The 26,089-nt window shown below is 44.5% G+C and overlaps 1 pseudogene across 1 annotated transcript; it reads left to right on the top strand.

Moving 5' to 3' along the window:
• The first annotated feature begins 1,662 nt into the window (after positions 1-1,662).
• On the top strand, positions 1,663-19,663 carry LOC309543997 (pulmonary surfactant-associated protein D-like; annotated as a pseudogene). The gene is made up of 5 exons: positions 1,663-1,786; positions 15,927-16,010; positions 17,399-17,437; positions 18,576-18,661; positions 19,224-19,663. The product of its transcript is annotated as a pulmonary surfactant-associated protein D-like (transcript).
• Positions 19,664-26,089: the final 6,426 nt, after the last annotated feature.

The following is a 26,089-nucleotide window of genomic DNA, read 5'->3' as shown; positions in this document are numbered from 1 at the left end:
ACGATCGGGGGAGGAAGGCAGCAAACGCCGCTTCTCCTTCCCCGGCCCAACTCCCACTGTGTCTAAACACCACTTTCCCTCCAGTGACGTAGGTCTATGTGACTGGACCCAGGGGAGCCGCACTGCTGCAGTAATATTACTGTGGGCAGTTGGCAAGTGGTTAATGTATATGTAGCACTACCCCCATGGGAGCTGCTGGTTATTGATTTCCCTGGGTTACCCATAGCAACAACTTGACAATATAGCATATTCTAAGTGCTCGGCTCAGTCAGAAAACAGTCCAGGGGTTTGGGTTTTTGTTGTTTTATTGGAGAACTGGGATGGGAGAAGGGATGAGTGGGATACTCCAACTGAATAAACTATGCACAATTGCTGGGACTTCTGAATAAAGCTGAGTGCGGCAAGGCTGCTGCTTCACCTTGCCACTATGTGAAAAAGAATTAGATGAACTGTACTGTACATCGCTCTTCCCCCTTTGTCCCTACTCTTCAGGGTTCTATACGGCACCCCCTTTAATCTGACACTCTGTGTGAGCTGACCCCTTGATCCTCTGACTTCACTGGAGTGGTTCCCCTTCCTGGGCAGACCCTTTGGCAAGTCCCCTGGTACTCACGGACACTGTTTTTCCCGGAAGACTCTGCCAGCAGCTCCACTGGATCCTCTGCAGCTCGGCTCCACTCCTGGTTCACTAGGCTGACTGCCTGAGACCACTTTCCTCATACAGCAGGAGAGACAGCCGTCAGCCTCCTCCTGGGACTCTGCTTCCCGCCAAAGATGCCCTGTCACATGTCCCCCTGGCCTTTATGAGCAATCCCAAAAAATGTGAAACTCACATCAGTGCTCAAAAATGTAAATGATTCACAGTAGCGCATAAAAAAAATAGGTAAAATAGGAGGAGGAGTCACGATGGCCGCCTGAACTCTGTGCTCCGCTCCATGGCAGCGATATAAAGCAACAGAGGGCAACAACAGTAGATCTCCTCCTCTACCTCAGATTGTGAGGGGTAGACCCCGGGACACAGATTGGCATGCCCAGGATGCAACAGCCGCCGCCTCCACCCAGGGCCGGTGCTACACTATTTTGTGGCCTATTCAAGTCAGCAATGTTATATCTGTGAAGAAAAATTGGAGGTGAAAAAACCTCAGAGCAACAGAGATAGTGTGCAGTGAAATGCAGCCCCTGAATAAACGCACAGCTATGACAGGCTTACCAATCCAGCTACCCCATCCTGGGAAAGAAGTGTAGTGCCACCAGTGCCTCCACAAGAGGACAAATAACCATGGGAGAGAACGCACCACCCACACCAGTTCCCTATCTGTTGTGTGGCACCTGCCCGATCCAAGACCCACAGTTCAATATCGCACGTACAAGATGGCCGATTGCGCAGTTTAGGCAGAACCAATGACCACCGCTGCCATCTTTAAAGAGGGCAGGGTGGCAGCATACCAAGCTCCAGGTCACCAGAGCCAACAGGGAAAGCAGGACAAATTGTATAAAAAAAAGTACAACGATAGGGACTACTGAAGGCCAACCCAAATGAACCAGTGGGCGTGGCTGCGCCCTAGGTGGTAGTGCGCCCCAGGCAGCTGCCTAGTTTACCTTTGCCTTTACCACGCCACCTGACACAATATTTTAGCCCCATGGAAGCGTGATCTAACCAAGATGGCGGCCGCCCCAAGACTCCCACTGCCTCCATGCGCGGTCAGGAGCGTGGTGAACCAGTACAACAACAACAGCAGTCTTCCACCTCCAGAAGGTAACCAAGAAGCAGCACTGACTGACAGAGGTAAGAGAACTGCCTCCTGGAAAATTTAGGCAGTTTTGGGACTTTACATGAGACACTGGCGAGCACTGCTGTTACGCTGAGCGCTCCGGGCTCCCTGCTGGCCTCGGAGCGCTCACAGCGTATGCCCCCAGGCAGCACTCCAGCGTCTCGGCGTGTGCATCCCCGCTCTCTAGGGCGTGCGCGCGCCGGGACTCTTAGATTCAAAGGGCCAGTGCACCAGTGATTGGTGCCTGGCCCAAAGTGGTTATTAAGGGTTAAGGTTTGTGAGAGGCAGTGCTGACTTAATTAGGCTTCACCTGTGCACTGCCCATAAATACCTTCTCCTCCCACAGCTTCCTGCCGAATCTTTGTGCCTTGTGCCTCTGAGAAAGCGTTCCCTACTGTGTTAGTTTGCCTTGCCTGTTGCCGAACCCGTTGCTACCGACTACTCGCCTTTGTACCTTTGCCTACTCCCTGTGTACCACGCCATATCAGCTGCCAGAGAGGTCGAGTTGTTACTAGGGAACACGACCTGGTAGTTACCGCCGCAGCAAATCCATCCCGCTTTGTGGCGGGCTCTGGTGAAGACCAGTAACTGCTTAGAACCGGTCCTCTAGTACAACCCGCGCCATCGCCTCTCTGGTCCAGAGGATCCACTACCAGTCCTGCCGGTTCGTGACAACTGCTCAGCGTCTCCATCCCTGTATATAACAGAACTGAAGAAAAAAAGGGGATTAAAGAAGGTGTGTGTGTGTGGAAACCAACCGGCCCTTAGTTTGCTATACTTACCCACCAGTCTGCTGACAAACCAAATAAACCTGTCTAACATAATAGGTTAAAAACAGGGGTTTAGTTAACACACATTTGCAAACACATGTATAAGCTGCAGGCCACTCCAAGGCACCCTGCTTTACAGGCTGGTGTTTCATCTAAAGTCCTAATTTGCCTTTACCATCTATATTACTGGGTTGGGGGTGTGTGTCTTCCAGCTTGTCATTTTTTAGTTTGCACCCTATGGCTTTCACATAGCCATTCGTTTTTCAATACCAGTCATGGCTGGGAGCAGGTGGGGGAGGATTGGGCCACCTCCAAGCTCACCTGTTTCCCATCCATCCATTAGCATTCATGTACTCCTATATTGGAGACACTCAGTAGACACTCAGTTTGAGTAGTGTTAGCTAGTGGTAGGACTGCAGAATACACAGGGTGCCTTGGAGTGGCCTGCAGCTTACACATGCGTGTGCAAATGTGTGTTATCTAAACCCCTGTTTTAACCTATTATGTTAGACAGGTTTATTTGGTTTGTCAGCAGACTGGTGGGTAAGTATAGCAAACTAAGGGCCGGTTGGTTTCCACACACACACACCTTCTTTAATCCCCTTTTTTTCTTCAGTTCTGTTATATACAGAGAACTGCCTCCACTCCAGCCAACTCTACCAGCAAATCCCCCCTGGCGAAAAAACATCACTGGGCTAAATCAGATAATGTCAACAGCTCTGCTCATAGCTCTACACTAACTAACATACCAATCACTGACAAATCTGTATCTCTTAGCATTCCAAAATCCATGCTTCTCACGCTACAGAAAGATCTACACAGAAAACTGCAGATTTCTATCTCCCAAATGCATGACAAAGTTGAATGCCTAGAGGACAAGTTACTGTATATGTGTTGGTAAGCAGACTGGTTGGTGAGTTGAGCTAGGAATTTTCTCTGGTTTTGTCTTTCACGCGTTTGCCCTTTAATGTGCTTCGTGCTGTGAAGGCCAGTTATAGATGGGGACAGGGGACATTTCTTTGTTACTGGTGAGAGGACATACTGGACACCTTTACTGCCATTGTACTATGTGCTGGGTATCCAGGGTGCTCCTGTGCCTTTGGGGAGGACTGGGCTACCTCCAGGCCCACCTGCCCCTTATCTAACCATTAGAATGCATGTGCTCCGACTGTGGACACTCTCGTAAATTTAGAAGGGTTAGGACTGCAAGTGATACAGGGTGCAGTGAAGGGGCCTTGCAGCTTATGCATGCATTTGCAAATGTTTGCTAACTAAACCCATTTTTAACGCATACTGTTGGACAGGTTAATTCGGTTGGTTTATTAGACTGGTTGGAGAGTTGAGCTGGGAATTTTCTCTGATTACCACTTCACCCCCAGTTATAGTGTGCTAGGCACACTCAGGTGAACACTGTTCTATACTGTTGTATACAAGATGTATTTCTTGAACCTTTCTTTTTTTATTCTTTCTGATGTTCTCTACTTCGTTGTATTTGCATTGCATACCCTACTATTGCATTTGTTACCTGTTATATTTACTCACATTTGTAAGTCTACTATAATTATAAAGCCAGGGGTTTACTAATCTGGTGATTTATTATTATTAAGCATGACTAGGGCTATAGCCCTGCTCAGCTACAGCACTCCATCCTTCAACCCCCCCCCCCCCACCCTCCCCCCCACCATGTCCCTACATATTACTTCCATCAAGGCCAAAGGGCTTAACTCATCATTTAACAGAAAACTTCTATGGAAAGAAGCAGCATCCCAAAAAGTTCAAGAGACAAATTTTTCTAATGCCAATCCCCCCCCTCCCCCCATACACATAAAAATGATTCCCAATATTTCTTTGCCAATGCCACAAAAAAAAGCATTGGTAATGATAGTCATCAGCGCAAAAGTTTATTTTGTGTTAAACCAAGTAGAAAGAGATGAAGAAGGGAGATTCATTATCCTCTCTGCCATCATTGACAACCACCCTCTGACCCTGGTAAATCTTCATGTGCCAAATACCTCACAATGTAAATTCTAATGTAGCACCCTACAGGGTAGGTGCTAGGTAAGAGTATAGTGGGCCTTGGCTGCCTAACAGCAGGGCCATAATTTCAGTTGGGCTGTCATGTCTCCCAGGTGTGTCTGCTGAGAGGGGAGTCTCCCCACTGTGCTCCATGAGAGGATTCTCATTGGGCAGTGGAGGAAATCCAATCAGAGACACATTCAGGCCTTTATCTACCCCAGGAGGCAGATTCTGCCACAGAGGATTCTGGGAGTGGGTATGAGTTTGAGGGGATCGCATGATGCAGTGTCTTTGGCGGGAAGCAGAGTCCCAGGAGGGAGAGTACGGCTGTCTCTCCTCCTATCAGAAGGATCAGGTGTTCCGGGTGGCTGCCTGGGAATCCAGAGGATGCTGAGTGGAGCTGCAGGAGGGATCCGGTGTGCCAAGAACCAGTGGAGGAAGAGGGGTTCATTTCCAGGAAAGCCTGCCAAGGTCGTGAGTACTGAGAACTACCCCTAGGGGTCTGCCAAGTTTAGAGGGGACCACTCCAGAGAAGGTTCCAGGGACCCAGGAGTCAGCTAGCTGTTAAAGGGGGTGCCTAGTCAGAGGAACCTGAAGTGTCAGAGGGGGTACCTAGTCAGAGGACCCTGAAGTGCTAGAGGAGGCGCCAGCGGTTGGGCCCTGAAGAGCTAATGTGTAAAGTGTGTAGTGTACATAGTTAAGAGTTGAAGCGGCACAAGCAGTGACAAGGAGCTACTTTGGTCAGTGAAGGGCTTAAGGGAGCTGTTCAGTGACTTTTGAGCTAAATTGAGTGTCAGGAGTCAAGTATTCTACATTCCTGGATCTTCTGAGTTAACAAACAAGTTAAAGTCAAGATTCCAGCTCTAGTTCAGCAAAGCAATATCTTCAAACATCAGGAAGCGCTGGTCGGCATTCAGCTGGTCGGGCATTTTTGTACAAAGTTCCAGTTAACCTAGTTGAGCCAGAGGAGTATCCCACTCATTCCCTTCTCCCATCCCCAAAATAAAATTAACAAAACCAACTAAAGACTCCGGAGTTATCAATGTCTCAATTCTCACACTTGGGTTCCCAATTTAAATGTGTTGGAGGTGTCACCAGTAACAATGGCAGACCCACATTAGGCTCAAGGCCTGGAAATATTGCTACATGTGGGGGCACGTCTGGGATTTTGCTATTGGTTACTGGGCTGGTTGCCCCTGGCAACGGCGGAAGAAAAAGTAAAAAAAAGTCCATTTGTGTGCCCAGAACTGTTGTTCAAGTGCCAAGCCAAGTGTGAGACCGGATCTGCGGGAGGCAGGGAGAGTGGGATGAAGCTAGAAGCACATACGGAAGGTTGTTCGTGGCAATGCAAATGTTCAAAGAAAAATTTCAATCTGATGAGAACCTTTAATATGGACTATGAAATGTACTCTGCTGTCAGGACATGGAGAGCAAAGGGAAAAAGAGTAAGAGGGCATGAGTGCTGCAACTGCTTAACAGGGATAAGTCCCAGTGAGGACAGTGAAGATGGTGTCAGGGGTCCCAGTGAGGACAGAGAAGAGGACACTGGTGGTCCCAGCGGGGACAGTGAAGATGGCCACTGGGGGCACAGGAAGAGAAGTGCTAGGGGCCGGGTGTGTGCATGCTATATGGGCTGATGTTTACCATGCATTTGACAGCGGGATATTTATTCTATATAGTAATTGCACCGATATTGTGAGGTTCGTAGTCGGCCATGCCGGGAGGGGCAGTAGGGCTAGCCTCGGAGACAGTATGGAAGAGAAAAATTGCACATGTGTGGCTAAGAAGAGGATTGACCATGCGACCGACAGCGGGATATTACTCTTGCCAAGCAAGGAGGGACAGCTGGCTTCAGTACAGGAAGGCGCAGTTGTGGTCCTAGTGCAATTGAGAAGAGTGGATGCATGTCTGGCAAGTGACATGATCTGTCACTTGCCAGACATGTGACAGGCAAGTCATGTGACTTTGGGTGTGGCTGTGCGGGAGACACGTGTAGGAGAGAGGAGCATGTCGTTTGTGAAAGAAACAAAGAGTGTACCCGCTATCACTGCCACCATGGGTGATGACTCTGCAAGGCAGAACCAGGAGCAGATCCACCAGCCAGATCCGTCCCTAGTCTGGGACACCAGTATCTGGATTGTGCCGGATGGCGGACTCGCGATGTGCATGGGAGGCGGCCGGGAGTTTCTAGGAGCGGTATGTCCTCAGTGTGCTACTGTTACGCTAAGAGTACAGGAGTGGGTCCAGTGTGGGCAGTGTGGTTATCTGCTGTTCCGGGCAGAGAAGAGTGAGGGCCGGCCCAAAAAGCTTTCTGTTACATGGGAATCAGACCTTACTCAGGAGGTGACCAGGACTGAATCCAAGTTCTTCCGCGGAGCGGGAGGGGCATGTTGCGGCTAATGATGCAGCTGGAGCCTCTGCCAGCAGTCAGTGGGCCTTCAATATGTGGAATGGGGACTCGGTCGCAGAGTTCCCTGTGGAGGGGATCCATGCCCGCACCAGTAATCGGAGGGTGGCCAGAGGACAGAACTACCTCAGTGGTCGTGGCAGGATCTGCCCCCATTGGCATATGGTAGCACGAAGAACCTGCAATAATTTAAGCCTCATCTACTAGCACTAGCAGTGAGCGAGACAATGGCCCCATAAGCATCGATTCCCCTTATTTTCAACACTAATATAGATCAATAGAAGAAGGGGTTGATGATTGGGGGTCCGTAGATGAAACCGAGTGAGACTGGAGGTCAGAAGCTGGGAGCAGCTCCCGAGGTCCTTACATGGCAGTGACACTGGATCAAGAGGCTAAGGAAGCCGTATAGAGGGGGGACTTGGCTCAGAAATTGGGATTCTGCGATGCATATGTTGAACGAGTCCCAGACCTCACCTCTTCAGGAAACATTGTCAGGGCCAGAGACCAGAAAGCGGCCTATGAACACATGATACAAAAGGTGTGTACTCTGTTTTCTCCACAGGGGAGAGGTAACAGGAAGACTCTCCCCTGATTATCTCGCATGCAGAGGTGGTTGCAGAAAAAGTGGTACTCGAGTATGGATACAATTATCCATATGCACCCAGGGAGGTGATGCAAATGATAGAGAAATTCAGAGACTTTTGGTGTGACTAAATGATCTGGGATTTCTTGTTTGTCCCAAAGCCTTACAGGGACTTACCAGAGGAAAAACTAAAGGAAAAGTTTAACAGTGTAAAAGCTCAATGGAACTTTGGGTGCTCCATTTACATAGACAGAGTGGAGGTTCATCGCCTGGTCCATCAGAGTCAAGAATGAGCAAGGAGTCTATGTTCAGGTCCCTCACCCTGACTACTATATTTGAAGGCAGCAATTGTTTTGTCTAAAAGAAGATTTTTCAAAAGCAAGAGAACTGTGTTGGCCGGCTGGCTATCACAACTGACCAAGGTACTTTAAAAGTAGAATGCTGAATTCACAAGTTTGAAAGTGTTCAAGTTTCATGTAAACCCCTTGGGCCATCGGGCCAGGGTCTTGGAGAGAATGTTGCTATGCTAGACCCCTTGGGCCATCGGGCCAGGGTCTCTGGATTACAAATAACTGTGTGGGACGTCATCCACAGTTCTGATAAAGTTGTTGCAAAGTTCAAGTATCCAGAAACTTTGGTGGGGGGTGTCCTGAAAAACCCCTGTGTTACTTCCGTGACTCAGCAGGACAGCAGGTCATACTGAACTGTGACTTGTCCTGTTCCTTCCAGAAGTACTTCGAAAGACAGCAAGAGGGCACTGTGTTTCACTTCATTAAAGGACTCTGAATAGTGGGCCAGTGACAGGGTACAGACTTCTCATCGGAAAGGAGTGGACCCCTACGAGTCAAGATACTGGTCAGCAGAGGTAGTCAGGGAAGGGAGTGAAAAGGTCGCCCTTAAAGTAAAAAAAGAGGGTCTTTCCACTCAACTGTCAAGATAGTTAGGCTTGCATTTTCCTATATGTATGCAGTTGATTAACTTTTGCTTCCATTTCTCACTATAGGTGGGATCATCTAAGAGATAGTTAGCTAGGAGATTTGCATTGTATTTTTCTTCATGGTTCTCACCAAAGGAGTTTGTTTGGTGGGGGTTGCATCAGCTCTCATGCACCTTCAAAATGTTTGTATATTTGTACAGCAGAGTTTAAAGCTTTATTTTTTCACCTTAATTTATTTGTACATTAATTTTTCCCTTCTCCCCCGTTTCCAGGTTTGTGGGATACTCCTGTATTTTTGGCAGTATTTTGATAGGAGGCTGTTGCCTCAGACTCATTTTTGGTGTGGGGTGGATGTAGCACCCTACAGGGTAGGTGCTAGGTAAAAGTATAGTGGGCCTTGGCTGCCTAACAGCAGGACCATCACTTCTGCTGGGCTGTCATGTCTCCCAGGTGTGTCTATTGAGAGAGGAGTCTCCCCACTGGCTCCAGGAGAGGATTATCATTGGGCAGTGGATGAAATCCAATCAGAGACACATTCAGGCCTGTGTCTACCCCAGAAGGCAGATTCTGCCGCAGAGGATTTTGGGAGTGGGTATAAGGTGGGTATAAGGTTTGAGGGGAGAATATGACACAGCATCTTTGGCGGGAAGCAGAGTCCCAGGAGGGAGAGTACAGCTGTCTCTCCTCCTGTCAGAAGGATCCGGTGTTCCGGGTGGCTGCCTGGGAATCCAGAGGATGCTGAGTTGAGCTTCAGGTGGGATCCGGTGTGCTGAGTACCAGTGGAGGAAGAGGGGTTCAGTTCCAGGAAAGCCTGCCAAGGTCGTGAGTACTGTGAACTGCCCCTAGGGGTCTGCCAAGTGTAGAGGGGACCACTCCAGAGAAGGTTCTAGGGATCTAGGAGTCAGCTAGCTGTTAAAGGGGGTGCCTAGTCAGAGGACTCTGAAGTGTCAGAGGGGGTACCTAGTCAGAGGACCCTGAAGTGTCAGAGGGGGTACCTAGTCAGAGGACCCTGAAGTGTTAGAGGGGGCGCCAACGGTTGGGCCCTGAAGAGCTAATGTGTGCAGTGTGTAGTGTACAGAGTTAAGAGTTGCAGCGGCACAAGCAGTGACAAGGAGCTACTTTGGTCAGTGAAGGGCTTAAGGGAGCTGTTCAGTGACTTTTGAGCTAAATTGAGTGTCAGGAGTCAGGTGTTCTACAGTCCTGGATCTTTAACAAACAAGTCGAGGTTCCAGCACTAGTTCAGCAAAGCAGTATCTTCAAACGTCAGGAAGCACTGGTCAGCATTCAGCGCTGGTCGGGCATTTTTGTACAAAGTTCCATTTAACCTAGTTGAGCCAGATGAGTATCTCATTCCCTTCTCCCATCCCCAAAATACAATAAACAAAACCAATCAAAGATGCCGGAGTGATCAATGTCTCAATTCTCACACTTGGGTTCCCAATTTAAATGTGTTGGAGGTGTCACCGGTAACAATGGCAGACCCACATCAGGCTCAAGGCCCGAAATAATTGCTACACTATAAAATAATAAAACATAAAATAAGCCTATATAAAAATGCCCCATTAATACTTTGCACTGATTTTAATGATATCATTGACCCAGCTTTGAACTCCACTAACCTCACTAGACGCAGATCATCTGCCCTTAACTCACTTATTAAAAATGAATACCTATACAAGGGGTCCGGTCGCTAAAAATTTCTTTGGGCCGAGGTCCAAATCTCAAGTCTGTCATAAGATGGGCACATTTTATGTTAAGGGGAACGCTGATGGGCAAAATAAAACGTGTCCATCAGCGTTGTTCTTAACAAATAATATATGCCCATTAGAGTGCCCTTTAACACAAAATGTGCCCTATATGTGCCCATCAGTGTGACCCTTAACATAAAATATGCCCATCAGCATGACCCTTAACATAAAATAAGGAGCACCCAGATGGGCACATTTTATGTTAGGGGGCACTCTGATGGGCACATTTTATGTTAAGGGGCACGCTGATGGACAAAACAAAACCGTTCCATCAGCATTGCTCCTAACATAAAATATACCCATTAGAGTGCCCCTTAACATAAAATGTGTCCTATAGAGTGCTTCTTAACATAAAATGTTCCCATCAGCATGACCCTTAGCATAAAATTTGCCCATCAGCGTGACTCTTAACATAAAATAATGGGCACGCTGATGGGCACATTTTATGTTAGGGGCGCTCTGATGGGTAGAATAAAATTTGCCCATCAGCGTGACCCTTAACATAAAATTTGCCCATTAGAGTGCCCCTTAACATAAAATGTTCCCATCAACGTGCCCATCAGCGTGACCTTTAGCATAAAATGTGCCCATAAGCATGACCCTTAACATAAAATAAGGAGCACACTGATGGGCACATTTTATGTTAGGGGCACTCTGATGGGCACATTTTATGTTAAGGGGCACGCTGATGGGCAAAACCAAACGAGTCCATCAGCATTGCTCCTAACATAAAATATACCTATTAGAGTTCCCCTTATTATAAAATGTGCCCATCAGCGTGACCCTTAGCATAAAATGTGCCCATCAGCGTGACCCTTAACATAAAATAATTTTATGTTAGGGGGCACTCTAATGGGTATATTTTATTTTATGGGGAATTCTAACGGGCACAACAAAATGTGCCCATCAGTGTACCCCTTAACAAAATATGCCCATCAGTCTGCACTTTCTAAAATATTCCCATCAGCAATCCCCTTTAAAATATGCCCCGCATACCTTTGGGGCAGGAGTCAGCAAGCTGCAGGGGGCAGAAAATGCGAGATATACCTCGCAAGGTGTGTGAGAGTCAGAAGCTGCGAGTAGCAGGGGGGTGGGGTGTGCACGTGATGTCACGCCCCAACTTGCAGCCCGGCTGAGAGTGAGAGTCGGGAGCCACAGTCATGAGCAGGGGGCGGGCACGAACGTGAAGTCATGCCCCAATTCGCGGCCCTGCTGGGAGTGAGAGCCGGGAGCCGCAGTCAGAAGCAGGGGGGTGGGGCGCACACACGGGACATTACAGGTTACTGGGACACCCACGGTCCCAGCAAACCAATGACTGCTCATAGGTAGCAGCCTGACGGTCCGGGTGGAAGCATTGTGCGGTCCGTTCTTGGACAGCGGGCCGCCATTTATTGACGGCTGACCTATACGATCCGTGGAGGTACATGCATGATGTTGAGCGCGACTATACCTTTCATTCACTCTAATTGTTCCTACTCTCGGATTGATTGCTTTCTTATGAACAAACAAGTCATTCTAGCAATGTCCGAAACCCGCATAGGCCTCATTACGTGGTCGGGCCATGTTCCAAAATCCAATAAACTTTTTCCCAAATCACAGACAAGACACTCTTTGGAGACTGAATACATCTCTTTTAACCCACCAATGAAATGAGAAACTGATCAAATCCGAAGTCGAGAGAGAAATCAATTTCTAAATTTTAAATTCAATGGTATGGTTAGCCTACAAAGCTTTTCTGCGAAGTCTGCTTATCAAATTTGGAGCTCATGAGCGTAAAAGGCAAACTGCAGAGATGGACTCCTTGTTTTAATAGATCAGAAATCTCGAACAGAACAATAAGATTTCGTCCTCCCAGACACTTTCTACTCAACTCAGGGAACATAGACACAAACTACTAGGCGAACTGTTGCACCATAGATTTGATTTCTATATCAAACGCCTAAAATTGAAATCTTACTTTTTAAGCAACAAAGCTGGAGCATTTCTAGTCAGGCAGATCAAACGTCAACAAAGTTGGGCCAAAATCCTATTTCTTTTGAACACACAAGGAGTACACATGTCCAACCCCCTAGACACAGCCAACACCTTTGCATCTTTCTATTCCAAACTATACAATATACAAGAAAATGAAGGTACTGTCCCTCCACGACCGGGAGATATTAAGGCCTTACTATCGCCTATAAATCTTCCATCAATATCCTCCACCCAACCAGTAGGGATGATCGAACTTTTGAAAAGTTCGGTTCGACCAGAACACCCGAACTTCCCGAAAGTTCGGGTCCAGATTTCAGAACCCCTTTGAAATCAATGGGACCCGAACTTCAGTAATCAAAAAACACAATTTTGAAGCTCTAAAACCCAATAAATGCCCCTAAAAAGTGCCTAGGGTTCTGGGTCATGCCCCAGGGACTATGAATCACACAAAAAAAGTTCTTTAAAATTGTCGTTTTTGATAGAGAGCCAATTATTAAAAAATTATTGAAAAAAAAAAAAAAAGAGATTTCTTTGGATTTAGTGTCTGGGGGGTCTAAAAAGTGTACCTGTGAAGTTTCAGCTCTGTAGCATGTCCAGAACCAGAAAAAAAAAGATTGTTTGTATTAGAATTGCAGTAGAGCAGACATAGGGCTCCGCTATTTGCACACCTGGCCGTTTTTGTTTCAGGCGTTTATTGGGCTTTTTTGTGGACGTCTTTGGAGGCAGGCATGACATCTGAACTTCTGTGTAGGGGTATATATACACACACACATATATGTATATAAACACATACACACATATAGGTGTGAAAGTAGGGGAACCCTATGCCTGCGCTAATGAAATTATTTGCAGGCATAGGGCTCCGCTCCTATCACACCTATATGTGTGTATGTGTATAAATACATATATGTGTGTGTGTATATATACCCCTATACAGAAGATCATATGTTATGCCTGCCTCCAAACACGCCCAAAAAATGCCCAAAAAAAAGCCTGCAACAACACACCTGGGCGTTTTTGTTGAAGGCGTTTTTTTTGGGCATTTTTTTGGCAGGCATAACATCTGAACTTCTGTATAGGGGTATATATACACACACACTTATATGTATATATACACATACACACATATAGGTGTGATAGGAGCGGAGCCCTATGCTTGCAAATAATTTCATTAGCGTAGGCATAGGGTTCTGCTACTTTCACACCTATATATGTGTATGTGTATATATTCATATATGTGTGTGTGTATATATACCCCTACACAGAAGTTCAGATGTCATGCCTGCCTCCAAAGACATCCACAAAAAAGCCCAATAAACGCCTGCAACAAAAACGGCCAGGTGTGAACGTAGCGGAGCCACTACCCTGCTCTACTGCAATTCTAATACAAACAATCTTTTTTCTATGGCGGTCACCCTGACATGGAAGGGTTTGGTCACCCTGCAATAGCAGTCAGAGTGAGTTCACCCTGCACTACGGTCACCCTGACACTTAACACTTTCCCTACAGAAACTAGATTTTTGAATCTAACTATAGTGGAAAATAGTACCCTAACTACACTAGATATCCTTTTCCTCACACTAATAATTGCTAAATGACACTTTTGAAGCAGGAGTAACAGAACTGCTTCCACTCTCTTCCACAGCCCCTGTATTACAGTGCTAGCGATTTGGCAGGGCTATCTTATATACTGGGGGGCGTATTCACTACTGATTGGCCTCTGGACCCCCTAGTCACTCCAATCACATTCCTAGCATCCTCCTGCCCCCTCAATTGGCTTTTACTGATGGTTCTGGTCCAATCACAGGCTTTTAAAGCCCAGTTCCTGTCCCATTGCATTTTGGTCGGTTCTGGTTGCCGAATTCCAAACTTTTTCAGCAAAAAGTTCGGAATTCGGCCGAATTTCGAACAGTCAATGTTCGGGTCGAACCGATGGTTGACCCGAACCGTTCAATCATCCCTACTCCCCACTCTCTTATTCTTAAAACCATAGAAATGAATCATTCTGTAGTCCCAAGATAATCACTAGGAGGGCTAAATGCTCTCATTGAAATAACACAGGTAATGTGCAGAGGACAGCTTTGAATTTCTGACCTAATCAATGGGCATTTTTTTTGCCTTGCTGAACAAATATAATAAAACACTTTTGATTGCATTTGTAACAGGCCAAAATAAATCAAATAAGATAAGTTCATTTTTACTAACATTTTGAGAGGTCTCATATTTGAATAGATAAGATAAATGGAGGTTATTTCTAGGTCTGCAATATAGGCCCTTGGGCCCCTGATGTTCATGGGGGGCTTATTTTAGGGGTAATGTGTTAAAGGTGGCTATCATTAGATCTGAAACATCGTCAACTTTTCACCAAATTACAGTTGGGTGGGTGGTGTGGATGGGGGCAACTAAGTTTTTGCTATGGGGGTCCTGGAATTTTTAGTTTGCTTTTATGTTTTTTTGGTAAATACTATTTTTAGTAAGCCTTGTCGCAATATTCTTGTTGTATATAAATATTATCCTCAGTGGCGTATCATCCATGTGTGCAGGGTGTTCACTGAACATGGGCCCCCAAGGGGGGGAACCCACCAACCCACCCTGCACACATGAATGATCTTCTGGTTTACAGCCAGAGTGGCACATTTTGCCACGATGTGCTACGCGCATGTAACGTTCATGCGTTTTTGTTTGTGGATGGATTTACAGCTGCAGAATTATTACACTCAGTAGCCTTGTAGAGAATCTGTTGAACAACATATCCAACTCTCAGGACTTCATCACCGTGTACAGCCTGTTATATACTATATATATATTAGTAGATGTTTAATGGAGGGATAGAGTATATGAGGATATATAGATGAGAGACAGGCTATTATATGGTGAGCACTAGAAGTAGTATAGGAGTTGCAGGTGATGGTGGAGCAGATAGGTTCTGAGTCAAGTATAGTGCAGATGGTAAGAGGACACAGATGGAGTATACTTAGACAGAGTAACCTAGTGCAAGGATAGTTGAGGTAGTCCCAAGAGCTAACAGTCTATGCAGATGATAGTGAATAGATAGATACAGATAGTCTTGGTAATTGCAGTAGATGACAGTAGGAGATTGGTTAGCAAGAATCCCCTGCGGGGTACTTATCACTTAGATAGGTTTAGGAATAACAGTGTCCATTGTTGTCCACTGATCCTGTAGCGAGATACGGATCACCAGCGAGGTTTCCGGCTTCAGTTCAGCGAGGGAGGTATGTCAGCAGCTCCGACTTCTCAGGCGCAGGTGCGATGAACATGTGGGTGAAGGTGAAGACAGCATGCCAGGGGTGATCGGGTGGCGAGACACAGGAACCCGAAAACAGGTTCAGGCAGCGAGATACAGGAACGTGTCGAACTGGTATGCTGACTTCAGACAGCGGGACGCTCCAACCATGGCGGTTGAACGAGCGATGAGTGAGAGCAAACCGGCGATTGAAATAGCCGCTCATAGCGGCGCTCAGCAATGATGTCATCCGGTCTTAAAGGTATATGCGTCCTTTGTTACACAAGATGGGACGCAATTAGGAGAGGAGAAATATGGAAACAAGGGTACCAGAGGTACCGGAACATTACAGCGCAACACTTTTATTTGCCTAGGGCCCACTTTTTATCTTGCACACAGGCCTACTGATTTAATGATATGCCCCTGATTATCATATATGTTATTCTATCCTTAATTCAGTCTGTCACTGTATTAGATGGCTTTTTAGGATCACCTGGTATACAAGGGGTCACCGGACCATCAGGCCCAAAAGGAGAAAGAGGAAACAGTGGGCTTTCCGGTAAACAAGGAACATATTGTTTGTGTACATGAAAGAAATTATTTTTTTTTTCTCTGGTCTGCATTTCTACCCAAGCTTCCATTATTGGTATCTCACCAAACTCTGCTGCAACTCAAAACCCAACTTCAGCAAAAAATCTTTTGCTTTGGATAGAAGGGAAGGTTAGTGCGGTACACACTGTCAATCTCACCCTGCAAGTAGATTTTCCCGATTGCAGGATCCAGGCTGCCCTTTGCAAAACCAACTGCACAGAGGAGGTAAGTATAACGTGTTTTATTATTTAATTTAGAAAATGCCTTCTAGCATAGCCGTGTTTGGTGTTCTCTTCTACATTAATGTAACTGCTTTTTAGGAAGGTAACTTTATTACAGTAAGAATTATAGAAAATGTATGAAACCGAGTTCTATGGAGTTCAGCTCTAAATCACTAAAGGTTAGTACATAAGCCTTGTAGTTATGTATTTCTTAAAGTGCACAATAGACCATATACAATGGGACAATTTTAGGACAGGGTCTTTTTAGAGGTCCTTAAAAGGCTTATGATGTCTCAGCATTCTCTTGAACTGGACTGGCCTTTTGTGAAATGTGTTGCCTTCCATGACTGCTTAGCGCAAACAGGATACATTAATCTCACTATTCTTTTACTGACTTTTGAATCTTAAGGAAAAAGCTACCCCCACATATGAGGTTCATCACACCTTAATATCATCATTGTGAGAGCCTCTGTTTTTATTGCTGTCTGTGTCCCTAATAGGTAGATTCATCCCTCACGTTATGTCAGGACAAGAAGTCATGGAAAAATCAATTTTCTTCAGAGTTAAATAGGCTTTAGAAAATGGGATCTGCACTATTGAGTAGATATAGCAAAATGCTTTCAATTGTATGTCTAACAGTCCAAAAGCGAGCTAGAGGACAAAAGACTGATCACCAGCATGGCCTGTGGTCTTTCTACAAAATATATTTTCCCCCATTACTGAGTTGCCAGGCCATGTTCTGCACTGTGTCTCTGTATGGAGGCAGCCATCTTTGCTTTCCTATGTTAGAGCCTCCAGCAAAGAGAACAGTGAGTAGCACAGTGGTGACATCTACAAATCTCACTCCATATCTGGTGACATAGTTAGAGGCAGCAGTGCTCTACATTTCACACTACAGATATAACGTTTTTGGATGTAGGTGCAAGAATGCCTAGACACCCTCACACATCCATTAGCAGAAAGTAAGCAGACAGACTGTCATCAATGTGTTTTTTTTAAATAATGATCTTCGACCAACAGATATTCATAGGCTAAAATTTAGTTTATCTTTCTTCTGCACAGATTATTTAAAATTTTAACTGTACGTGTTTTGTTTGATTAACTCTCTCAATTAAATATGTTCGATAACTAACAGGACCACAAGGACCAAAAGGGGAAAGAGGAGACAGCGCAGGTAATAGGCCATGTCATTTGTTCCTTACATAATCACATATTACATTGATTTCATTCAATATTAAACTGTTAGGCCAGGTTCACATCTACAGTATCTGGTCTGCTTTTTTAGTGCCTTTTTAAGATGCGTTGTATCACGTCTACACACCTGTAAGAAGTGGTCTAAGTAGCGCCTTCCAGTGAATGGAGTTGTTAAGACTGGACCCCTCCCCTATGTGTGCCTTTGAAAGCTAGGCACTTGCTGCTTGACCTGAGCATACACTGCTGCCTTTCTTTCATGAGGATTATGGTGGTTGTGAACCCTACCTCTTCCTTTTCCTGGGTAGGACTTTGGAACAGCAACGTCTCCTGTTTTTTTTCCTGTGGGCACAATATAGCAGTTGTTATCATGCTTCCTGGGTTACTGTGGACTCTCTCTCTACTGCTGGGGAGATCATGAGTACCCCTCTTGGTACCATATATTCACAAACATGGCTGTGCCTTTTATGAGGTGTTCCCAGCACCGATGTTGAATTTTTTAAGATTTGAAATCATGGAGTGTTTAACAGGAGAAACTGGAACACACTAAGGGGAACAGAAACACCAAAAACTCTTAGTGGGACAGAAAAAGTATTAGTAACTAGATAGAGAGATCTCACTGTTAGAACATCCGAAATATCGCTTTTGGCTGCAAGGATCCTTCTTCCTAATTTACTTGACCATTAACTGACCGAAGCAACTACCTATGATTATGTTTAGGGATAAAAAAAAAAATGAAATTATGGTTTTATACTTCCACTGCTATAGTTAAAGCCCCAGGAACACATGCAGTCCATACAGAAATGCTCAGATCTCAGAACCACAAAAGTCAAATGGAATAGTTGAAGTTAGTAAAGAGACAAATGTTCAGTAATCTGAAACTGTCTATAGGGGGTTTCTGCTTTGGGTAATATGGTAGAAATGCTCCTTTATTTTGGTCATTAGTCAATTAGAGGCATAGACTGAAAAACTGGAATGAAAAGTTTCTTTAAGTCTCTTAAATTCTACAGAACAAAGAGAAGTAGAAAAATGTTTTAATTTTTGGCCCTGAGCATTTTAAAGAAAAAAAAAATGTTTAGCATGTGATACATTCACCTAAATCATTTCAACTCTTTTCTTAGCAATCGAAAATCTTAAACTGCAAGTGACTGGTTTGGATATAGAGGGATGAGAGATCTGCAATCAAACCTTGAGAAGCAGGGAAAAGGTTAGCTGGATGCTTTATACTGTATGTGGGTGATTTTATCCTGGGTAATGTATATCTCGTGCTTGGGGTCAATGGGTAGGTAGGCAGATGAGACGGCTGACGTCAACTCTTCATTGGGGGGAGGAAAGCTAAAAGGACTGGAAGTCCAACCTATGCTGCAGAAGCAGTCCACAACTCAAGGCATGGTCAGGAGTAGTCTGTTACCCAATAATAAAAATGCTCAAAATTGGTGTGGCAAGCTAAAAGCCCAACTCCAGGAAATCTAAAAACATTCCATTGCAGTGCAGGCATAGCCTTACTTCAAGGGAGGATTTTTAGGTGTCCTTGAGTTCAGCTTTAATTGCACAAGAGTTTCTGCTAAGCCTTCAGTTTAGATCTCTAGATTTTAATAAGTTGAGCCTACTAAATGATAATTTTTAGATGTATGTCATCAATGGTTGCCATAGTTGTCCACCTATTACCTTTAACCTAATAAAGAGTGGCAGATGTTACTTTCTACTATGTGTACCATCAAGTCTCATAGTGAAAATATTTTCTTTTCCTCTTCTTCCCACTGTTACAGCTTTATTTTTTACAAAAGGAGCCGTTAGAAGTGGCGACAAAATCTATATTATAAACAGTGTTGAAGCCACGTATTTCGAAGCCAAAACTAACTGTGCCAGTGTTGGAGGTCAGCTGGCCTCACCCCGGACCTCCGAAGAAAACCAAGCCATCTTCTCAATCTGCAAGCAGGTTGATAAGCACACATTCATGGGTATGAACGACTTGCAGAAAGAGGGTGATTTTAGATATCCATCTGGAGAAACCATCATCTACACCAACTGGGGCCCAGGTGAACCCAACAATGTTGGTGGCAAAGAGCACTGCGTGGAAATGCGTGAAACTGGAAAGTGGAATGATGAAAATTGTGCACAAAAACGGCTTTTTGTTTGTGAGTTTTAAATCAATGCAAATAAGCTGATTCTTTGAATCCATGCACCTGTTGTATTTTTCAAACGCACCTTTGATCGATCATTTTTCAAAACCTGAACTTTTAGAGGCTACAATCTATTTATTTTCTTGGGTGATTCCAATTAACAAGCATTTATACATTTGAGTATAAAGTAAGTGTGTGCAGTTATTTTCCTAAAAAACTTTAAATGCATGTAACTGTAATAAAAATGACACCTTATTTACAGTGTAGTTCAATCTTATTTCTAGTTTTATTGCTTCTTCTAAAACATGTACCAGTATCAGAAATGCTTAGCAGTCCAGCAAATAGAAATAATGAATAGTGGAAGTGACCCAAAACAACCAAACACAAATATTTTTTTACGCAAAGAATAATTGCTGAACTTATCAAAATAGGACCATACCTGATCTTAGCATTGAAAAAGAAAATTGGTTGGGGAACGTCTCTTCCCAATTCATTGAAATTGTCAACCAAGTATTGCCACAGTTGGGATTGAGAACCCCGTAATGAAGAGTGGGCAGTGTAAGTGCCTGGGTAGCTGCTGGAGGTCCCCAGAGTAGTGAGATGGGAACAAAATAGATTATGGTTATGACATGCAAGCCCTGCCCCTGCGATTGTGGGGTATCTTAGGTAAAAAGGCTCTATAGAAATACTTTGGCAGGTGATCACTTGTGCTTGGTTAGTCATGGTATGACCAAGGCATGGAAAAATGTAATCTTTGAGGCTGTAGCTTCTGGGAGCCTTCACCTAGGGGGGAAGCAAGGAAAGAGAGGTACAGGACTCATGAGACTACATATATCCCTTTGGCTTAGAATGTAGCACCTAACCCCTAAAGGTAACTGGCTCTCATGTCTGCTGTTCTCTATCTGCTTCCAACTTAGGGAATGTGCTGTCACCATTGGGATGACTAAAATAATGTAATGTAAATCAACTGTGAATCAACTGGATTACAATAAAGAGTAAAATGTCAGTGTGTGGACTCCTTCTCCTAAGCTCATGTTGGGAACGTCTTCTGGAAACAAAACTTGTTCTGGTTAGGCCAGGCCAGAGGTCTCATGGGGTTGCCTCATAGCACTTTAGTGAGTCTAAGGAGACCAACCTATGCTGGGCAGGAATGGGTTAAAGAATATAGCGGCTCTTCTACCACATGGCTGTGCACGTACAGGACCTTTCCCCCAGCACACAGTTAGGCAGTGACACAAAGGTCCCTCTGTGGATTCATCTTTAATGAGGTATGGAAAGGCATCTGTTGAAGACTATGATCCACATATGAGCCATAAGATATTCTAAATTTTGTGGTAGAATGCTATACTGTGAATCTGATATAAGACAAAATCAGTCCAATTGATGTACTGACAGCCTATCTAATTTCTTGAGGCCCTAAAATGCCAGGACAGTACAAATAACCCCCAAGTGACTCCTTTTTGGAAAATAGACTGTCCGAGGTATTTAGTAAGAGGCATGGCAAGTTTTTTACATTTTTAAATTTTTGTCACAATATTTTGGAAAATAAAGAAATTAATAAAATGTGTTTCTTTTTTCACAATAGTTTTTTTCATACTGTCACCAGAGCAGTACAGCATCATCACATGACTGGTGTGGCAGTGATCATGGATACCCACTGGTGACAGTATGTAAAAAAGAAAAATAATGAATATATTTCTTTTCAATTTTTAATTATTTTTTTATTTTTTTTTCCTATTTGTTTTCGCTGTTTTTAACATTCTTTTTTTTTACTATTTTTTTTTCTTTTTCTAACATTTTTATTTGCTTTTTTAACTTTTTCTTTTTCATTTTTTACTTTTTTTAAAAAATATTTTTATCAGAGTAGTTTAGTGTCAACATAGCCACACTGTATTGCGCTTCGGGGTGATTTTTTTTACTCTGTGCTTGCTGTTACAGTGAGGAACACTGTAACAGCAATCTTTTGAACTGTCATGAATGGATTTCCATTCCTAATAAATTCCTTACTTTTGGCATGCTGTGATTGGCTACAGTTAATCACATGGTTCAGTGTCCTGTGATTGGCCCATGCACCATGTGATAGCTATGGACCAATCACAGCATCACTACAGAATGCACACCTGTTATCACTGTTATGAATGGAACTCATGGTATAGTTGGGTATACATTATAATCATGTGATCCGATTGCAATCACGTGATCCCCCAGCTGCTCACTGAGTCCGGTGATTGATTTCCACCCCAAGGTCAGCTCTGTCCCGAAAAACGTTTATAGTGCAAAAAAATAAAAAAACGCACAGGTGATCAAATAGCACCAAACGAAATCTCTATTGGTGGGAAAAAAAGAACATCAATTTTATTTGGGTACAACATCGCATGACTGCGCAATTGTCAGTTAAAGTAACGCAGTGCCGTGTCGCAAAAAATGGCCTGGTCATTAAGGGGGTAAAACCTTCTGGTCTTCCTGTCCCTAAGTGGTTAATTAAGCATTGGAAGCAGCAGAAGCAATACAGCTAAAACTAACATTAAGATTCTAAAAAAACATTCTATTCAAACACACACGTTTGTGTACAAACCATAAACCCACACTACAAAGCTGAGGGATGGATGACTAATCCAGACAGCTCTCTGGTCGCCACCCCCCCCCCCCTGGTTCTAGAATATTGGAGAAAATTCTAGAGATTAGTGGGTGGAAACCAGGAGGGTTGTCTTGCATATTTAGGGGCCCTTAGCCAATCCTTAGGAAGTGAGCCTGGCAGGGAACTAAGGAGCCCTTAAATAGAAATGATTCATGCCAGCAGTAGAGTCAGGTGGAAGATGGAGATGAAGTGCTGAGGGCGTCTGGCCCTTGAGGGATCCCTGCTGGGGAGGGGCTCTACCTTGGCCTGGGGCTCAGGTGGCTGGCCTGGAATAATCCAACCACAGGACAAGTTGGAGAGACAGAGTGAGTATATTAGTACAGTGCAGGGATAGACAAGGGGAGAAACTGCCACAAGCAGCAGGCTGTTCGAAATAGACTTCTCAGCTGTCACGATACTTCAGGAAAGTTGTTTATTTTCTTAAAGTAAAGCAAAACATATAAAACAGAACAAAATAGAAAGGTTTCACACATCAAAAGGAGAGAGAGAGTTACGTGTCTTCAGAGTGTAAGATGTTATTTTCTCATCTCTGCTTGATCTGTAGATATAGTTGTCCTTTATACTATATGTAAAGACGATGTCAGTAAAAAGTGTGTCCCAAAAAGGTAGTAATTCTAAATATAAAAGTAACACCCACTCTTGCATATATGGTTTGAATCTATAGTAAGATACATAACCCCACCCAACATACTGACATAAGGTTCAAAAATAAATATACCTACATAGCAAAATGGCTTCTCTGTCCTTGAAAGAGACATCTTGAAGTACCCTTCAAAACTAACATCATTACATTATGACATTTATATATATTTCAGAGATTTTTATCATTTTAACTCTAAATTTCTTGAAGACAGCGGTGTGCTTAAAAAGGAAGTTAAGTCTGACATTTTTTTCCCCTTACCTGAGAAGTAAAGGCATAATATGCTAGTATGCATTGCATACTAGCACATTATGTGACACTTACCTTCAAACTAAGCCCTCGTCGTACCCACTGGAGGCCGCATAAATCTTTGCTGGTCTTTCTTCTGGGTCTGCGGACTCTGGGTGTGCTACTGGCCAGAGACGCTTGACGTCACTCCCACATGGGAGTCGCCGGTCACGGCACAGGCCTCTGAAGAAATTATGACGTCATCGGCGCAGTATACAGTAAATATCTCCTAAACAGTTAGGAGATATTTACAGTACCTATAGGTAAGCCTTATTATAGGTAAATCTTACAGGGGGTCTTACTACCTCTTTAAGTATTCAGCCTTGCCCTGGGACCTCTCCAGTGTATCAGTCAGTAGGACTGGGAAGAAGAAGCAGGAAGGTGGTGAATCGGCAGCCAGGTGGGTTAGCATCACTGCGAAGAGTAGAGCTGGGATCAGTGTCTACAGAGAAGCAGAAGGTGTTGCAGGAAGCAGTTCACTCCACATGTGCTACTTTTCCAATAGGGACTGAGAGTTCTTAGCCTGTAAGTGGCTGTTGCTAAGCTAACAAAAAGACTGTTAGTTCCTAATGGAGTGAACCAAGCGGAGATGTACAAAGGATTAAGATATTGTGCAGAAGGATCAAGTGAAAGCTGTAAATAGGGAGGAAGTTGTCCCTGGTTCTGTTGTTATTGTCAAGTTGGACATCCCATAATTCCCTACCCCATCCAAGTTATCGTCTCCAAATAAAACAAGAAAAACCTGTTTAAAGTCTGTTTTCTGTGCCTGGATGCAAGAAGGAAATGCTATGACTGGCCTTGCAGCAGTGAGGAACTCTGACATCTGCATGGGGATAGTGTTTCATAGGCATATTTCAGTTAGATTAAAAAAAATTCAGTTAGAATGGAACAACCTCATACTTTTGCTTGGGAGATCTTCCATGGTTTTATTTGAATAAAGCACTTCTTGACAACCCGTGTCTTCCCAGCACAGGCTTCCATCCAGGAAACGCCTTCACTGTCTTCAATGTCTCTTCACTGTACCTTGACTTAGCCTTTTGGAAAACGAGCTTTGAACAAACTTGTCAACACTCACCAGGGTCCCCAGGCCTCATCTCGGCCCTATATGTTTCCCTAAATAATCAAGCACGCTCAGCACCCCTCTCATACATGAAACAGTGGAAATGTGACCTAACCACCTGGTCAATCTGGAGCACTAGAGTAAGGCCTGGTTAACAAAGCAAAATGTTCTTCTAATATGGCAACCCTTGAATCCGCATACAAAGTATTTTTGCAGTGGCACTGGATCCCTGCCCGGTTAGATGATGTGAAACCTGGGTGCAGTAATAAATGCATCAGGAATTGTGGCCGCCAGGGAATGTGCCAGTGCGCATATGCACCGCAACGTACCAGTATATTGCAGTGCCTGATAAAATATCAGTTAATATGAACATTCTACTAAATTTTTCCCCTTCTTGAGGATTTACCTAAGCCTCATAGCGATTACAATCCAGATCACTCATCATGCCCTTCATACACCCTATGCACCCGACACTTATCACACAAATAGTCCCCAAAAAAATCAAAAGATTCTGTCTCTTCTTCTGTGGCTGCAAAGTCTTATCCATATGTGGCACAGAAGGCGTAGGCGTTGATTACAGTGGCATCATGATCATCTTTTCTGCAAGCTTCTTGGAACAGGCAACAGTCACTCAGCAACAGCATCTCAGCACTTCAAGAATAACTGAAAAGAGGAACAATCAGTTTAGCTAGTGACTGGAGATGGGGTGAACAACCCAGAACTCCCGAACAGGGGAAAAGTTCTGACCCAAACAACGAACCACATTTAAGTCTATAGGTGGCGAACGGGAAAAATCTAAAGTGCCCATTTTGAAGGCTTACAGTATATGCAGGTAATTGGCCATAAAAGGGATATGGAGGTCTGGGTATGGCGCTGGGGGGACATGTGTCAATGCAATTTTCTTTTTTCAAAAACGGTAGTTTTTTCAGGAACAGTGATTTTAATGATGCTTAAAGGGCAATAATAAAAATGAAAAATTTCTTTAAATATAATGCTGCAGCAGAAATGGAATTTCTAAAGAAAAAAAACGAGTCAAATCACATTATTGTCTCCCAGGTTCAAATTGCTGGTGCCTGGTCTGGTATGGGATTTAGGTGGCACCCCATGCCCTAAAATCCATACCAGACCCTTATCCGAGCATGCAGCCTGGCAGGTCAGGAAAGGGGAGGGGGGGTAAAATGGAGATAGCCCCTCCTCCTGAACCATACCAGGCCATGTGCCCTCAACATGTGGGGGTTGGGTGCTTTGGGGCAAGGGGGGCTCTGCCCCCCCCCACCCAAAAGCACCTTGTCCCCATGTTGATGGAGACAAGGGTGTCATCCCCACAATCCTGGACTGTGGTTGTGGGGGTCTGCAGGCAGGGGGCTTATCGAAACAAGGAGGCCCCCAGATCCTTGCTCCCTTTTGTGAATGACCAAAAAAGTAATAAAAACACAAAGACAGTAAATCCATCGTCAATCACTCCGCCCGCCAATCCCGAAAAAGAACAAAGAAAAAAAATGTTTCCATCGTCCATGAAGGATGACCACCTATTGCAAGCTCCACCTTTTGACAGTTCTTATATAGGTAAGGGTGGGGCCACCTGGCAACATCACCTGGTGGAACTGTCCCTTTGTGACGTTATGGACCGTTGCATGCTGGGTCGGTGATAAACAAGGGGGCGGTGCCCCCAGGTTTTTTTTTTTCAGGTGTGGTGGGCAGCGTGATTAACCAGTTCTGGACCGGAAGGATTTCCCCCTTAATGACCAGGCCATTTTTTGCGATTCGGTGTTGCGTTACTTTAACGAAAAATTGCGCGGTCGTGCAACACTGTACCCAAATAAAGCTGATGTCCTTTTTTACCACAAATAGAGCTTTCTTTTGGTGGTATTTGATCACCTGTGCGA

The sequence above is a fragment of the Pelophylax lessonae genome, assembly GCF_965119305.1.
Source record: "Pelophylax lessonae genome assembly, contig: HAP1_SCAFFOLD_595, whole genome shotgun sequence".
In the NCBI taxonomy this organism is placed as follows: domain Eukaryota; kingdom Metazoa; phylum Chordata; class Amphibia; order Anura; family Ranidae; genus Pelophylax; species Pelophylax lessonae.
The sequence above is the reverse complement of the archived record's forward strand: the minus strand, read 5'-3'. Positions and strand labels throughout refer to the sequence as shown.